Genomic DNA, 7,364 nt, shown 5'->3' with positions numbered 1-7,364 from the left:
ATCTATAAGTAGAACTGTTTCCATGGAACGAGCTGAACTCGAGCTTGACTCACTCAAGTAGCTTTCCGCGTCAATAGCAAGTTAGCTACTGTCACCTTGTGATGATGCTGGTGATAAAGAATGGCCACTCCTAATAAAATATCTCTAACCCAAGATTTATAAATAAGCGTATGGTCGCAAGAAAATACAAAAGAAAGGATTAAATTTATAAATTTTTATTCTCGATTTGGTATCAAGATGTTTGTAGCCCCTTCCTATTAGTCTGTTGACGATTTTGTTGAAGTGTCGGGTCGTTTGTCGTGATGGTTAATTAGCGGATCCGTTAATGGCGTTGGCCTGTTGGAGTGTTGGGTTGTCTATAATGATAGTTGGTTAACGGTGTTTCTACATCGACTGGTTCTGTGAACTGAGGACTCTGGTCGGGTGCTTTTATGATTCTGGCATGGCTTCTGGTCGGCTGTGAACGACTTGGGGAAAATTTGATAGACGTTTTTGTTAGACGAAAAGGAAAAAAATATTTTTATTTTCCGATTGGAACTCGTGCGCGGAGCCCATACTCAGATAACATTTTCTAGTAATTTGTCAAAATGTCATCTGAGTATGGGCTCCGCGCACGAGTTCCAGTCGGAAAATAAAAATATTTTTTTCCTTTTTCGTCTAACAAAAATGTCTTTGTCATATCGACAGCTGTTTTTAGTTATTTTATGTATGTTGCTTCTGTCTGTAAAGCGGGGGGGGGGCATATATCTGTTGCGGTACCGTTAAGTGTTCGAACGACTTATAAATTAATGAAGATAGATGTCGAGTTTATATATGCAAAACCTGTAGAATTTATTAAAGACAAATAGAAAACATTTATATTTTTATACAAACAATGCCTTTTAGTAGGAAACGTATAAAAGCATATGTGTATTGTGCGTTTTGTTGACCTCTGACGACCATTAAGATTAATTGTTAAAAGTTCATGTGGTTCCTATTAACAATGCCTCGCCACGAGGGCAGAGTTAGACACCAGGGTCGTTTTTTAACGTCAAGAAAAGGAAAAAAAAATTAAAGATTGTCTCGGTCGTGAAGGATTTCTCCTCCACTGACAGAGAACAAGAAATTGAAGTGCAGCATCTGAAGAACAGATACTTTGATCTCGGCCCAAATGCCAAACGTGATTACCGAGGTAATTCATTGAGCGCAGTTGTTCATGACTATATAATACGGACAAAAATGTACTTATTTTGCTTTATAACATAAAGTTTTATCTGCTGTGACGAGACATATTTCAATTTAATAAGGACTAGCCTGGGTGCCTGGCGTTGCCCGGGTGTTTACAGGTATGTGATGAGCAAAAAAAAAAAGAATGGTAATAGGCAGGCAGGCTCGAACCCGTACCGCGAAGGAGGAAAAGAACGTGAAAAAAGTCTTTGCTATTGCGCCCATCGCCAAATCAGAATTAACTAATGTTTAAATTAAGCCTAGACAATCGAAAAGAGGGGATGACTTTCGAAAATATCGGAGAAAAAAGCGACCCCTCCCTGTAGAAAAGTGCCCAGTTGAGGGTGAAGGGATTAATGTCTTTAGCCAATTTTTCGATATTTGTCGTCCGAAGGGTCGAGCTTCAAAACGATACCGATCTCGTGAAAATCCGTCGCCTCTGTCGAAAGTTTTAGGCAGACATACATACATACATACATACATACATACATACATACATACATTTAAACAGACAGGTGAGATTTATATTATAGATGTTTTATAAACAGAACTTTCAATACTGGTTAGTTAATCACGCTCATGGACTTCACGAACGATCGCTTTACAAAGCGGTGCTTACTTTCTAGAGTACAATGGATGATTTCGATATATGACGTCTTTATGATTTTGCAATGTGGAAGGTGTCATGTATTTTATTTACTTCCCCTTCATCAGGTTAGGCGCAAGGTCAAGTGTGGGTTTTGATGAGGAATGTTTCTGTGAAACGAAGTGGGTTCAAACTTGGCACACTCAGGTTTTCTGTCCATGTCATTAACCACTTAGTCTCGTGACACATAACTCTTACATCGAACTGTTATTCTGAGCTCTTCCAATAACGTCTTCCAGTTACTCGCCGCTCAAGATCCGGATGATGCATGGTTTTAACAAGATGATGTCACCGCATACGTCCCGACGTTCATTCAAAATCCCCCGTGACATATTCCTGGATTATTTATTGATGGCTTATATGGCGCGAAACTAATTACTAGTCATTATGCGCCAGTAATCCCGTATCTTGAAACCCTTTATCGGCGCATAAAACATGAGAACAGGTAGGAGCACTATTGTTTATGCTAAGTTACATATTCATCCGACTAACTTTGTGTTTAGTTCCTTTAGAATCCTATAGAATAAATCTCTGGGAGTTTTATAAATAAAAGGACATTATTGAATATATTTCGCAGATAGTAGTATTATCCCCCTCCCACCGCAAGAAGATGTGACACAAGGTCAGAAGATGGAGATTGAAAAATTAGCGCACAGGTGAAAGTGAACTTCGACCCAAAAATGCATGAGCAGTACCTAAAGGGATTATTAATAAATTAAGTTTTTCCCTCGGAACAAAGGCCAACAGAATCTAGACCAGGAGTCGGCAACTCATTTGACACCGCGGGCTGGATCGTGTTATAATTACAGGTCGCGTGCCGGACGAAAGGCTTTCATGAAAAATAAATTAAAATTTGCAGACCTTTGTCAATCTAAATATTCTAAACCATGATTAAAATAAACATTAAGAAATAATAAAAAAGAAAGAAAATTTAAAATTAAAAAACACCGGACAAAACTCCGTTTAACCTTTAAATACTTCAGAGTGAAAAAAAAATCAACCGAAGTGAAATGGATGAAATTATGACGTGTATGTTTAAAACTGTTATTGAAAATTGTACCACAAACAAACCACACACACAAACAAATACAAAACACATATACCCATACATGCGAGTACAAATTGTTGCAAGCATATACGCTTACATAAGTGTATATGCGGTATCATCCACATATTCATAAGGCGTGTATGTATAATGCGGGTGTCCAATGTTCATTATAAATGTTTCCATTATTTGACATTAAACATAGGCAAAGCGTTTGGTAAAATAAGTCTCATGAAAGATAACTGGCAGATAGTCTAATATTTTAGTTCACTGAGATGTCTAGATATTCAATGAAAAACGACATATAATAAATTTAATTTGAAGATCGACAGTATAGTTAGATTGTGATTGTGTTGATATGTCTGTTCACATTTAATCACTGAATTTACATAAAAATAATTTATATTAAGACCAGTAGTAGTCAAAAATATTATTTAATTCAATTGAAACGATTGTTGGAATCATTTGTTTATAAATACTTGTAGCGGCGTTAAGCTATTACGAACAACTAAAGAATTGGGAAACTTGGCAGTTTTTATTAATTAAACTTGGTGATTGTTATTAATTGAGAGTGTCTCAATATTTGGTTTCATATTTGTTGATGCTAAGAGTAATAAACCATTAAGATGGTTATCAGCCAATCTTGTTCTCAAATTGTTCTTATTTTTCTTTAATTTAAAAAAAAAAAAGAAAGAGTTGTTCCAAACAAAAATGCTATTTTCTTTTTTTTCTTTTTTTTCGTGAATCACTAATTTGAAATATTTTCCATTTAGAAAATATATTTTGCATAAAAAAACAATTAATGAAATATCTTTGAAATTAAATTTTCATCTTAATAGATGGTCACATTTCATTTGTGTGAATTTCATTTGAAAACATTCCAATACTTTTTCCATCTCCACATTAATTAGTGCAGCAAATGATTTGAAATCATTTTTTATGCAGACGAAAATCAGCAAAACGTGGTACAAATTCGTTTCGCAAATCCTGGATTACATTTAAAAAAGAAAAAATAGCTTCGAATTCTGTGGTTCCCTTGTTTTGGGATGATGAGAAATGGACATAACTTTCATTTCTAAGTTGATATTCCCACAACACAAGTTTTTTTCGTTTTGTCAAACGTAACAATATAATTGTACATGTCTCATATATAAGCTGAGTTTTACTTGAAAGTATTAAATGTAAATGATTCAAATGGTTCACTATATCCACAATGAATGCTAAAAGATAAAAGATATGTAATTATTGGGTGAATTATGATTATTTTACTCATGTTCACCCCTAACAAGACATATCAACTCTGGAACGTAAGGGGCTACTATTTGAAACCTTGCCCAGGAAAGATTAACAAGATGTTGGTTTACATTACATTTAAACTTCTACATATCAGTATAGCCAGGGAAGTAGGTACCAAGAAGAGAATTCCAGAGTCTCGCTGTTCGAGGTTGGTTGGTTGTTTTTGTTTTACGGCATATCAACCCTTTTTCAGGTTATTTAACGCCGGATCCAGTGATTTTGAAGAAAATGTTTTTAATAGAATATTTTCTTTTTCAAGTCGGTTTCTATTTAACCCATAGTTGGGACCCTAACAGGTACTACCATTCCGGGTCAGAGTGGACCTGGGAGCAATGGCAATTAAAGGGTGGGTCCACAATCCTCAAAGCCCGCAAGCTGGGGCCTCACCAGTGGATATAGTTTAAGGTCATATCCAGGTCCCCGCTGTTTGAGGGAAGAAACTATTAGAGTAGAAAGCTTTCTGATATTTAGGGACTTCAACAGTGAAGGAGTGAGATTTTGTTGCTAAGAGGGTCTGTCGGGAATATGTACATCGACGGGGCACAAGTGCAACGAGTTCATCAGAGCACATTCAATTAAAATATTTGTAAAACGGGCACAGCGATGCAACATTGCGGCGATGGGACAGAGATTGGAGCTTAGTTGACAAAGTGGGACCTATTAGATTGAAAACTTTTTTGGGGGCCCCTATCCAAGAGGGAGAGGCTCGTGATAGATGCACCAGCCCAGATGTGGCAACAATACTCCATGCCTGAGTGAATGGTGGCCTTGTAGAGATACAGGATACTCTCAAATCTTGATAGTCTTCTAGTTCGATAGAGGCAATCCACCTTCCTTGCAGCAGTCTTCGCAATGTCCTCAATATATTTGTTCCAGTTCATGTTGCCCGTGAATGTTAAGCCGATGAGTTTGAAGGAAGAATTCTCAGGTAGGGTGTTATTTATCATGGATATCAATGGTTGGAGAGGCGTCTCGTAATTGTTAAAGGAGAGCAGCTTAGTCTTACTAGCATTAAATTTTACCATCCATTTGCGGCCCCATTCCACTACTGAAGATTATTTGAAAACATCACAGCCTCTTCTCTCATAAATAAATAATTGCGAGTATAATGCTTCCTGGCGGTAAGCTGGATCACTTACACTGATTTGATTTATTTTTGAATAAGCAAATACGAAAAGTAACGATTACATTTATTTGAGTTTTATTTCGGCATTTAAACATTCTAATTTTATTTAGTTTATTTGCGGAGTAATTAAGCCTTAAAAAGCGTGCTATATGGCCCGTATCGAACCAGACAGCGTGCACAAATTTTGTGAACGATTCTTGTTTGAGAATAGGAGTGATATAAGATTTTAAAACAAAACGTGGTCTATTGAAAGATTCTAGCAACTTATGTAGAGTAGATGACGAAAAAAACGATGGAGGGGGGTCGCTATTGGACAAACGAAGTGGAAAACCGATTAAGACAACAGTGTCCCTTTCAAGCTGTCCCCGCCTAATGTCTATTTCAGATCAGTCGGTTGGTTGGTCAAATCGGCTCTCTGTTTTTGTTTTATGGTTTTTTTTTTGTTTTGTTTTTGTTGGGTTTTTTTTGTGCATAGAAATGGAGATGATTGGGTTTTGATCGTGTTTTTTCGATCATAGTATTCAAATTCGGCTGGGAGGATCAGAGGAAGATTACAGCAAGCCTTTTGTTGCATTTGAAAGCTTCGTCTCTCATGTTAAAAAGAGCAGTTGGCAATTAGACTTATGGGCCGGTCAAAATGCATTCGCATGTCGGATCCGGCCTGTGAGCTATAAGTTGCCGACCATTGTTGACTGAAGTATGTCTCTAGCCATGTGCAGTTCTGGAAGGTCTACATTTCCAGACCTTGCCTTCCGTCTCTCGGGTCGAGTAATTTTATTGCTTACTGCATGAGGCGCCCCGACTGGGGAATGCTGACAGGACTGCGCAAGCAATTTTTAAAAGGTCAGATTGCTCTTCCTCTAGGAACGCTGACCTGGCTCTCCGATCTTGTGTCGCAGCCTCATGTAGTGGGAAAGAAAGAAATACCAACTGGTCCCTTCGCAAAGCGTGAAAAAGCAAAGCCTGGCTCTCTAAGCATGGCACATGTCCATACCTGTTTGATAGAAGAAGGCCACCTAGTTTTAAATGGCCCAGACTCTGTCGAACTGATTGTCGAGGACGTATTCTCTGCGTACTACATTGCATAGGCAATTGGAAAAAAGTACTTAAGAGTTTGACGACGATTTTGCGGGGCGGTAAAAGTGAGTCATGACTGTTGGGCGTGCATCGATACAGTACTTACTCCAAAAGGTCATGTTAATCAACACCGACCGAAATTGATTGAGGTGCAATGGCGTTCGTGTTATTTTCACCTTTTAAAAATGTTCAAAACTTTCCGGACAAGCTGATACTTTCTTTCGTCCAGTGGTTAATTCTCATATGAGCCGACATTCCTTTCTGGACTCATTCAATAAGGAAACTATCATTAATTACTCATCGCTTTTTTGCTGTCCATCATCGGTTATTTCTACCCCCTCGCTTTACTTCCCTTCCTACTCTCCTCCTCCTCCTCCTTCTTCTCCTTCTCATTCTCTGTCTGTCTGTCTCTTTCTCTCTCTCTACTCTCTCTCTCTCTCTCACTTTCTTCAGTTTATTTTTTTATTCTTTATTTTCACTTTAAAACACCTCGTAATTTTCTTTACGTAATTTGTGTCCTGCCCTCTCTCTCTCTCTCTCTCTCTCTCTCTCTCTCTCTCTCTCTCTCTCTCTCTCCCTCTCCATCATTATCTCTTTTACTCTCCCTGTCTCTATCTCTCTCGCATACACTTTCTTCAGTTTCTTTTCTTCATTCTCACTTCCATGTCTCCTAATCTTCTTTACACCTTTCCTCACTCCCTCTGTCTGTCTCTCTCTCACTCTATCACTCTCTCTCTCTCTCTCTCTCTCACACACACACACACACACACACACACACTTCTCCCTCTGTTTTCTCTTTCTCATTCCATAGCATTTTATTTCTACACTCAAACTCACATACTTTCTCCTAGACTAAGATATCTCCTCTTACTCTCTCTCTCTCTCTCTCTCTCTCTCTCTCTCTTTCTCTATCTATCTATCTATCTATCTTTTTTATCTACAGAACACTAATATGATTTTCGTAGAAT

Source organism: Euprymna scolopes, chromosome 15, assembly GCF_053919585.1.
Source record: "Euprymna scolopes isolate OS-2025 chromosome 15, ASM5391958v1, whole genome shotgun sequence".
NCBI classification, from domain to species: Eukaryota; Metazoa; Mollusca; class Cephalopoda; order Sepiida; family Sepiolidae; genus Euprymna; species Euprymna scolopes.
The sequence above is the reverse complement of the archived record's forward strand: the minus strand, read 5'-3'. Positions refer to the sequence as shown.